Here is an 11101-nt window from a genome sequence, read left to right on the forward strand (position 1 = left end):
AATATTATCTGAGACAATTCTCGGAAAACGAAAAGTGATATCTCCGAAATAAAAAAAATTTTGAATTTTATATTTCATACTGAATGATTTTCTATAGATTTCTGCCTCTTTTGCTATCACGTGCACATAGTAATTTTGATACAGAAATAGAAAACTTTGGGAAGTTTTTCATTGATTGTTAGTTTTAACATATCACCTATCACTGCTTTGATATTTCACAATATATCACTGTGCTTTCCATTCATGCAAATTTTCCCCAAATAAAAGGTAGATGAAAGATTTATTATTTTAAATAGGAAACATGTTAAGAATTATAATTTAATGATGTTCCTACAAGAGGTTTTCTTTTAGATATCCGAATGCATTGTGCATAATAATATAATCATTATGTTATTATTTATTTATTTATTACACTGGGTATTTGAAAGATTCTGTTTTCATGTGTTAGCTCTTTTTCATTTTATGTCTGTAAATTAAGACTGAAGGAATTCTATTTTTAAAGTATAGATGAATTTTTGTAAACTATTTTGTGTGATTACTGTTTAGAAATTATGTTGATTTATATTTCTGTTCAATTTAGACTAGAAATCATTATTTATTGTTAAGGACAAGAGTAATTTGTTATTCAAAGTCATGTTATAAAAAATTTATTTTTCGTTTTGAACTCAGCCGCTTTCTTCAGATTTTTAGTGCCTATTTTTATGTTTTGTTTATCTGAAATTTAAAAGAGTGTTAATATTTCTCGAAATTGCTTATTAATTCATTTCTTCCATATCAGTTCATTTATATGGAAAAAAAATTTATTCATCGCATTACTCTAAAATGGTTGTGGTTTATAAAAATATCTGTTAAAACTGTTATTCAATTTTTTTCGCTCTGTCAAGTTATTTTATCGACATATTAACGTTATTTTAAATCGATTCTGTGTGTGAAGGATTACTGTTGTGGTGTGCTTGTATCCATGTGCTTAAATAGTTTATGTACTTGTTTTTTACTTCTGTACTTCAGTATTTATGTTTGTGTGCGAAATCATTCATCACTAACCTCATTTTTTTTATGATTATCTACTTATTTTCAATGATGCAGCTTGTTTTACTTAGAAAACTTATATATTGTGCCTAGGATTTGCAATACCGGGATACCGAATACCGGTATTTAGAGCCATTTGTGCAGTTTTGTAATACCGGTATTCGCAAGTTTAAATACCGGTTTTTCGGTATTTACTAGAAATCTTTTAAATTGTCTTCACTACATATTCACGTGATAACACTTACACACATGTGGAAAAAAAAATGAACTAAAAAGTATCTAATAGGGGAAAGCCAAGGTTAAAGGTATACCGGAAATGCGCCTATCAAAAGAATACCGGAAATGCGCTTATCGTTCCGCGTCTCACTCTTTTTAATGAGATGGAATCGTCGAAATATAGATGAACAGGACGTGAATCATCCAAAAAGAAGGGTCAAAATTATTTATTACATCTCCGAGCAATACTGCACACGCGCAGGATCCGTAGTCTGATATTCATGCCTATGAAAACAAGGTTTCAGTTGGGAAGAAAGTGTGTAATATTTCGATATTTTTTAAATTGGTGAGTTTGTTATTCACATTGTATTTGCATATCATACTTTAGGGATAAAAATATTTTTCAGATTTATTATATATATGCTCATAAATAATAACCCATAATAATGAATAAGAATAACTTTAAAGAACATAAGAAATCAATTGATAATACTTCGGTTTGGTTTCATTATTTATATGATGAAAAGAATATGGTGGCACAATGTAAAAAATGTTCAAGAGTTATTAAAGTGAACGGAGGAAGTACAAGTGGACTCCATACACATTTAAAAACGAAACATGATACAAATTTGTTAAAGAGCAAAAAATCTAATTGCGATGAAGATACAAATTTAAGCACAGTTTCTAAGCCCAAGCCATCAGGAATTTTAGATTATTTTGAAAAACGAAAAGATAATTTGGATGAAACTATAAGTAAAATTACTCGTATTTGGTTTCATTATTTATATGATGAAAAGAATATGGTGGCACAATGTAAAAAATGTTCTCATAATATAGGCTCATAATAATAAATAGGCTCATAAATAATAACCCATAATAATGAATAAGAATAACTTTAAAGAACATAAGAAATCAATTGATAATACTTCGGTTTGGTTTCATTATTTATATGATGAAAAGAATATGGTGGCACAATGTAAAAAATGTTCAAGAGTTATTAAACTGAACGGAGGAAGTACAAGTGGACTCCATACACATTTAAAAACGAAACAAAATACAAATTTGTTAAAGAGGAAAGAATCTAATTGCGATGAAGATACAAATTTAAGCACAGTTTCTAAGCCCAAGCCATCAGGCATTTTAAATTATTTTGAAAAACGAAAAGATAATTTGGATGAAACTATAAGTAAAATGACAGCATTAGATGGTTTACCATTTCGAGTGTTTTGCACTTCTACTGAATTAAGAAAATCACTATCCGCCAGAGGTTTTAAAAATCTACCAACATCGATAAACACTATAAGAAGAACTGTTATAAACTACAGTAATGGTGTTCGCAATTCTTTGAACACGAGATATTACAATTAAAAGTAAATGGTGAAAAATTTAGTCTTACATTTGATGAATGGACAAGTGTAAGAAATAGACGCTATTTAAATATCAATATTCATTCAGGAAAAAAAATTTGGAATATAGGACTTATACATGTCTCGGGAAGTATGCCAGCCGAAAAATGTGTGGAAGTGCTTAAGTCTAAATTAGTGAAACATGGATTATCTCTGAAAGAAGATATTGTATCCATAACGACTGATGGAGCAACAGTTATGAAAAAAGTTGGAAAGTTGATTGGTGCAAATCAGCAATTGTGCTATGCTCATGGAATTCAATTAGGAGTAATGGATGTATTATACCAAAAAAATAAAGAACAGAAGAATCCAAATACTGTGGATATAGAAACTTCGGATTCCGACTTTGAAGAGAGTGAGAGTGATATTGATAATGAAGATAATGACAATGTAACTGTTGAAGAAGATATTTCTAATGAGGATGAAATATTAACCCATCAAGAATTGCTTCCTATAATTTATAAAGTTCCAAAAATTGTTAAAATATTTAAACGTTCCCCTACAAAAAATGCCATATTACAAAAATATATACTAACTGAAAATAAAATACAATATATGTTAATATTAGATTCTAAAACACGTTGGAACAGTTTACTCCTAATGATGGAACGATTTTTGAAACTAAGAAATCCAATCCAAAAAGCAATAATCACTTAAACCTCCAAATTTATTTTTCAGATAGTGAATTCGACTTAATATCCAGAACTGTATCAGCTCTACTTCCAATAAAACTGGCTGTTGAGGCATTATGTCGGAAAGATTCTAATTTATTAACAGCTAATGAAACTATAAATTTCATGTTGCAGTCACTGAAAGAACAGCACACATCACTAGCTGAAGAATTATATATTACATTGAAAACTCGCACAGAAGAAAGGCATACCGAAATAGAAAATATCTTACTGTATTTACGTAATTATAATGATTTTAAAAATGAAAAAGAAAAAAAAGAGACTAACCAATTCAAATCTAATCAAGTTTATAGTAAATTTTCTTAAAAAGTTTTACCCACAAACCTATCCACATTCAGATGAAATCGGTACAGTTATCGAAGATTATGATGACACTAATGTCTATAATGAAAAGGAATTGTCTCTCAAACAAAAATTAGAATTAGCGATAAATAAAAAAAATTCAACAAACCAAAAAACAATACAGAAATCAGCTATATCCAAAACCATCCGACGAGAAATCGATTTATTTGAAGATGAGGGATTTAGAGGTAAATACTTGGAAAAAGTATATCGCGCATTGCTAACAATACCACCAACTAGCGTAGATGCCGAAAGAGCATTTTCTACAGCTGGTAATTTTTGCACAAAATTACGTTCCAGCCTTAATGACAGTACAATGGATGCATTATGTTTTTTAAGATCACATTTCAATAATTTGTAATAGTACCACAGACTGATTAGTTTTATTTACACTTTTTTGTGATTTAAATAAATAAAATGTCCCTTTACTTTTTTGTGATTCTTTATATATTGTTATAATTTATTTACAAATTATTTTTACTGATATTTACACTCTCTAATAAAACTGGCAAATAAAACAAAGAAACTCCTGTGTTTTCTTACTTTTTCTAAAATTTCTAATACCAGTATTAATACCGGTATCCCGGTATTAAGATCTAAAAAATACCGTTATTGAACTTTTGGTCCGGTATTGCAATCCCTAATTGTGCCATTTTGGGATAAGATATTGTGATGGATAAGTGTTATGGTTTTATAATAATGCTAGTATTTACCATTTAATTCAAGAGACACACGCTTTTGTGAAATATTTTTAATTTAATTGTTTTGCAAATGTTATTGTTTGAGATGAGGTAATGTGTATAAAGTGTTGAGTTCCAATAAAAAAAATTTTTCTACAGATTGTTATTTATTTCAATAAAATTTTTTGGTAATAATTTGATTTTTCATGATTCATAAATAATGCTAAATTTTTCATTTTAATGTGAAAGCTTTTCTCGAGAAGCTTATTGTTCGCCAAAAAATTTTGATAATTATTATGATATCAATGTATTCCAAATATAAACCTTGTATTTTGGTTTTAATAAGGGAAACTGGAGCTGGTAACCCCTGTTTTGTCTGCGATTTTTTTATATATATACATATATAATGATGATGGTTAGACAGCTTGCCTGTATTATCACACATTTAAACATTTTTGGCTACTATAAAACGGATATAATAACAATTTGTTTAGAAAATAAATAATACTGAGTTGAGATCGAACTACACCATTGCCAACTGGTGTAGTATTGGGTAGCACTATATATTTTTGCACTATTCTTAATCATACTGTAGGTGTTTATCTAACAAGAAAATGAAATATTTTTAATGTAGAAACTTTTATTCAACTAAAGTACAAATAATTAAATTTGACTAAAAATTGCATTTCTGATTTAGGAGCATTTAACCAAGGTAAATCGTCCCAGTATTCAATCGCTATCTCAGTATTATTTAGAAAAAGGAGTGCGTTGATCAAATTTGAAATTTTTCTCGGGAAACTCAGCTTCCATTTGTGAGGATTTTTTTTATTCAAAATTTAAACCACGGAAAATTTTGAAATTTTCTTATCTTCATTTAATAGCTTCACTAACACAAAATCATTAACATTTGAGTCTCTTTTTAAATTCAAATAATCTGATTCCTCAATCTAATCTCAAATGATGTCAGAAGCGTCATCAGCATCAGAAGGTACTCAGTCTTCATTCTCAGAATGCAAGATTTGTCTTCTGTCTTTCATTTTCGTTCGCTGCGTTTGGCCTTTTGCTTCTTTTTGTTTTTCGACTTGTATTCTCATTTTTCATTGAATAAAACTTTTATCTTGGCTTTTACAATTGTTTTTAAATTTATCATCGCAACAGCTTCTTTTTCTGCCTAAATTGCATCTTCCACGGGAGAATCTGTCAAAATGGCAGCCTTCCTCTTCCATCGCCTTTTTATTGCCCCTTCTCTTGTGCCAATCTTTGTCAAAGACTATAATCCTTCCAATGGTGAACCAGTTTGGGGAATGGGAACTTGACACAGGATGGTAACACATTTAGTAGTTGAGTGTCATTTCTTTCACGTTCTGTTGCAAAAGTTTTGTCAGGATCAGTTGGTATCAGATTTGAACAAGTACGATCCAAAATCAAAGAATCACTCTAAGATAGGTTAAGTGTGACTTGGGGGCGATTTGACACGTGATTGGGAAGAAATTCCGTATATAGAAATATGTCTGGATTCAGTGGATTTATTCCAGCAGCTATAAAGCCAGCTGCTATATTGCTCTCAGTGGTAACCACTGGGAGAGCTACGTAGGATATCGTAATATCATTGTTTTCCCAGGATTGTTTTTGCGCATGAATCATACGCACTTTTCATATGTCTTTTTAGCGGGCCATACACGCTACAATCTAAGTGTTGCAGTGAAATGGAAAGCTCAGCACTTTAATTCTGTTTGCTTTCAAGTAAGTGATTGCAAAAATCTACAAATGGGAGTTATGTATTGATGTCTGTTTCATTCCGGATTAGGTTCATGGTACCAGTATCACAAAAGAAACGACTGGTTCGGGAACCAACTATTCGGAGCCGGTCCGTCGGATCTGTAGAATGAATGAAAAAAAGGAATGCCCTTGGTGTTGCGATACAGGTACCGCAAACCGGTGAGGGAGGAGAGAAGATAATCAGGGTTGCCATGACTTTGGGAGAATCAGGAAATTGCAAGGAATTTCGAAATTTTCCTGAAGAACCAGGAAATTACTGGGGATTTTATTTTATTTTTTATTATTATTATTATTATTTTGAAATCTCAAAAATACCAATTTCTTTAAATGTTGCAAGAATAAAAAATCGTCGTCACTGCTTTAAAAACAAAACAACATCATTCGTGACTGTTAAACCGCGGAAACATATCCCCTTTCTGCTTACTCTCCTTTTCTTCTGCATAAATCAGTTCAATTTCCAAGAAATGAGAAAAAAAAAAAATACTGAAATTCGAATGATGACTACAAGTTACTTGAATACTAGTGGAGCTACTGAAACTGAAAAAAATACACTTTTTAGCAGAGTTTTATATTTGAGAAGAATACTACAAAAATATTTTTTTAATGCATGTCCAAAAGTTTTTCTGTTTTAAAAGCTGTACGTTGTTTAAAATCCACGTTCTTGAAAAACAATATAATATTATATAAAAACCAAATGGTTAATTTGCTTTAACATGTTTATTCCAAAGTACTAATTTCCACTGCATGTTCAAAACGTGTGAACATTCTCTTGAAAAAAAAAGTGAATACAAAGTACAGCTTCATTAATTTAATAAAAAAAATTGTTTAGATCATTTCTATGCTAATATTTTGAGGCTTTAAGAATTTTCTGATTTTTGGGAAATCGTAAAAATAATTCTTGTATTGTTTATATGGCAATGTGGCTTTGAGAAATAGATTAGTATCAACAAGGATATGCTTGTTGAAAATGTTACAGAAGATTCTTTAATTGGTCTAAGAAGTATATATTATGACATAAATTTTTATGGAGATGCCTTAAATGTCCGAGTCTCAAGAGATTTGTTTCAGTATACAAATGGGCAAATGAGATATTGTGAAGCTTTAGAAAAGCAGAAAAAATTCCATGGAAAAAAAAAAAAAAACAGTCCAAAAAACGCAAAGAAGCTTTGAAAATTAAATTGCAAAAGAAAAAGAATCTTATGACTGAGAAATTTGTAGAAGTTGCAGAAATTGGTGCTCAAATATATAAATTAGCAAATAAAAAAAATATTAAATAATCATTAAATGGTTTGTATCATGATAGCAAGGACGTTATTTTTTTGCACCAGAATTTTTAATTTTGCGTGACTTTAAAGTAGAGAGTTTGGGGTAAGTGATCAAAATTTTTTTCTCATAACATGTGAATTGTGTCTTTACTTAAAATCCAGGCAATAAATTTTTAAAATGAGGGGGGTTTTGAATGTAAATATAAACTTTCATTTAATATACTATCATTTCAGTTAATGCTGGATTATTGCTTACTTCCCCTTGTTTTTTGTTTTTTTTTTCACTAATAAAAATTAGAGGTTATTGTTATTCTATTATAATAGCACCTGAGTACTCTTTGCGCGTTTCCCCTTATACTGCGTATACATACAAGAAAAACACAGGGATCCCCCCCCCCCCCCTTCTAGATTTCAGTGGCAAACCTGGGAATAGACATCGTGTCTTCGAATCGACCGCCATATTTTTTGCCGATAAGTTTCTACTCGAGGAGGAGTTTCTCATCTAGACGACTTTTTAGATGGATCTAGTATTTAGAAGGTCGTGCTTAGATAATAAGTGATTGATTTTAAAATGAAAGCAATTCTAGTGCAAACAAAGACCAGTTCAAAGATCAAAGAAACCAGTGGAACTACTCATTTTGCTTAAAGTTTCTAAATGGGCCAAAGATTGTGTGTGTGTGTGTGTGTGTGTGTGTGTGTGTGTGTGTGTGTGTGTGTGTGTGTGTGTGTGTGTGTGTGTGTGTGTGTGTGTGTGTGTGTGTGTGTGTGTGTGTGTGTGTGTGTGTGTGTGTGTGTGTGTGACAAATAATGTGTACTTTTGATATTGCACGAGAAAATTTTTAAAACGATAAAAATGCTTCAAAAAGCTTGTTACTGAATGAGGTGCATCTGTTGTTCACGTATTTTAATTTTTATAGGAATTTCAATAAAATCCAATTTGCTCCAGATTGAAAGCTAATTCAAATGGTTATATTTTAATTTTTCAACTACAGAATCAGAAAAAATTTTTATCACTATATGAAATATATCATTCGGACTACTTTTTTGTAAATAATTAAAAAAAAAATCATAGTTTTTAGATTATTTTCAGATTCATAAATTTTCATCAATTATTTTAAGGCGTTTTCCATGTTGCACTTGGACGTATTCTGTAGAACACGCTAAGATTTCTTGTTTAAATTTGGTCCTTAAGATGGAATTTAAAATATTTATTGTTTCCTCTTTTAAAATTAAATCCAGCACTTTCATATTATTTGATTTGATAGCATCGTGCAAAATTATTCACAAAACCTTCTTCCCTCTTAGCTATTCCATAATAAGCATATAAGAATTGTTATTTTAACCTCCAGTTAGAAACTAGTTAATATGATTATAACTTCTGTAATTTTGCAACTACAGAGGCAATAGTAACACAATTTTTCTTACCATCATGGATTTGGTTGCTTAGGATACTTTTTGTAAATCTTAAAATAAATTGCCCCCCCCCTTTTTTTTTTTAAGCTTATCTTCAGGTTTGAAAATGTTTACAATTTTTTATATATGTTTATTAGTAGTAGTTTAAAGTTTTCTTACTTTTTTCATTCTGAGCTACGTCGTGGAAATTGATTCTGTTATTTAATACAAATAAACAATGTAGTTAATACAAGCTATTTAATATCAAAGTTATCCTGAAGTCATAAGTCAGATTGATGATCATTTGCTTCCATTTTTATTAAAACCTCTTCCCCTTTCCAACTTGCATAATCTGATAATCTCTTCCTTCATATCGCGAGTTTTTAAAATTTTTCACCATAGTGTAAAATTTTCCCAAAATTTCATCTTTCACAGCTGATTGCTTGTCTATTTATATGCGTTTTAATTTCTTTTCCCAATTAAATATCTATTAAAAATGGTAACATCTCCTAGATTTTCTCAATTCTGTAACAAATCCTAGAAAGACAAACATTTGAATTCGTTTTCACCATCCTAATCGCTTTCATTCTGAGTGCATGCTGTTAGAATTTGGTAAGCTTTGTGTCTGATTTTTAATTTTTTGACCCAATTCGGGCGTACGAAAATTCTACAGATAATCTTCGCTTCACCCACTGCAACTGATTTGGAATTATGATTTTATTCTTATGATTACACGTACCAAAATAGACAGTAAAAGATTTAATGAATTATTCATTGATGTTAAAAGTATTGTTTAAGAAGTTTGGAGAGTGAGAAGCTGGTATTTCATATAAAATCATCAGTAGAATATTTCTTTTAGCCCATTACTACTTTTACACATAGTAAAGCAAAATTTAAATGTCCTTGAACTCAATATAATCCTCGATTCATTAAAGATAATTTTTTTTTCATGTGTGTGATTTATTTCTTTTCCTCACTTCTCCACAAATTTATTCTATATAAATTGTAATTTAACTACTTATTTTTTATTTCCGTCACCATTATTTCTCTTCGCTTTGTGTAAATGAAGAAATAATCTTCATTTATTTTCAAAGAGAAAAAATTCTTTATTTGAAAATTTGAGAACGGGAAGCCAGGTATTAATAAATAATGAAGGACTCCATAGAACTCTCATTGCCATGTTTATTTTTTCATAGGGTTATATCTATATCTTAGGAAATAGTTTCTTTGTTTTTATAAATAGTAATACTGGAGAATGAGTAGCATATTCCTTTTATTTCACTGGTATTTTTACACAAATCAAGAATATGAATATGTGGTACAAATTTGATAGATTTCTAGAAAACATGAGTAATCTTGATTATTTTTCTTTTTATCAAATATCTAAAAATAAGCAAAGTGAGATGTAAATCTGTCAAAGATGAAAATACCTGCTAATTAAAGCACGAGAAATTTGATTAATTTCAAAATAAAATTACAATCTTTTCATATGATTTATGTTACATATTTACTTAAAAACAATCCATTTTATTTTTTTACACGACAGTGCTTACTATTCTACTGGTAAATTTTTAATTATTACTCATCAATGAAATCCGTGTATCTTAGTTAAGATGAAGTTTTACTAGAGTTTAACGGCTTACTACTCTTTATCTCGAGCATTCTCTTTCACGCATGCACACACACACACACACACACACACACACAAAAAAAAAAAAAAAAAGGGCGTTAAAGCTATCTCTTCCAATAAGTGAATGCTCATTTGGGAAGTTAACTCATTCTTTCACAACCTAACACACCAAAACTGTAATTTTAACGTTTTCAGTTTTATAACAGCACCAGCTGTAGTTTGAGTAATTTGTTATCTATCTATTCAAATCTTGGAATATATTAACAAGTTAAACGTTTAAAAAAGAACTATTTAAGCTCACTTGTATTTGCTCTTAGATTAAAAAAGAATTTTTGAAATTAATGAATGACTTTTATAAAATTATCCACAAATTTTGAGAAACATACTTAAAATTCTTGTCTTCCCATTGATGTGGTATGAAAATTTAAAAGGGGGGGGGGGCTGCAATTTCATATTTCATTCTCACTACCTGACCACTGGTTAAATTTAAGAGGTCCATTTTAAAATAGCTGTAACTGAAATATAAAAAAAAGTTGCCAGATATTACTCAATTAGAGATTTTACAATTGCTGTGTTATCTTAATTCTCAACCTATCATATGTCATTTGTGTTTAAACGTAAAATAATATATTGAAAACTTTGTCTTTGGTTATAACAAGAAAATATGCCT

This window comes from Argiope bruennichi, chromosome X2 (genome assembly GCF_947563725.1).
Source record: "Argiope bruennichi chromosome X2, qqArgBrue1.1, whole genome shotgun sequence".
NCBI lineage: Eukaryota > Metazoa > Arthropoda > Arachnida > Araneae > Araneidae > Argiope > Argiope bruennichi.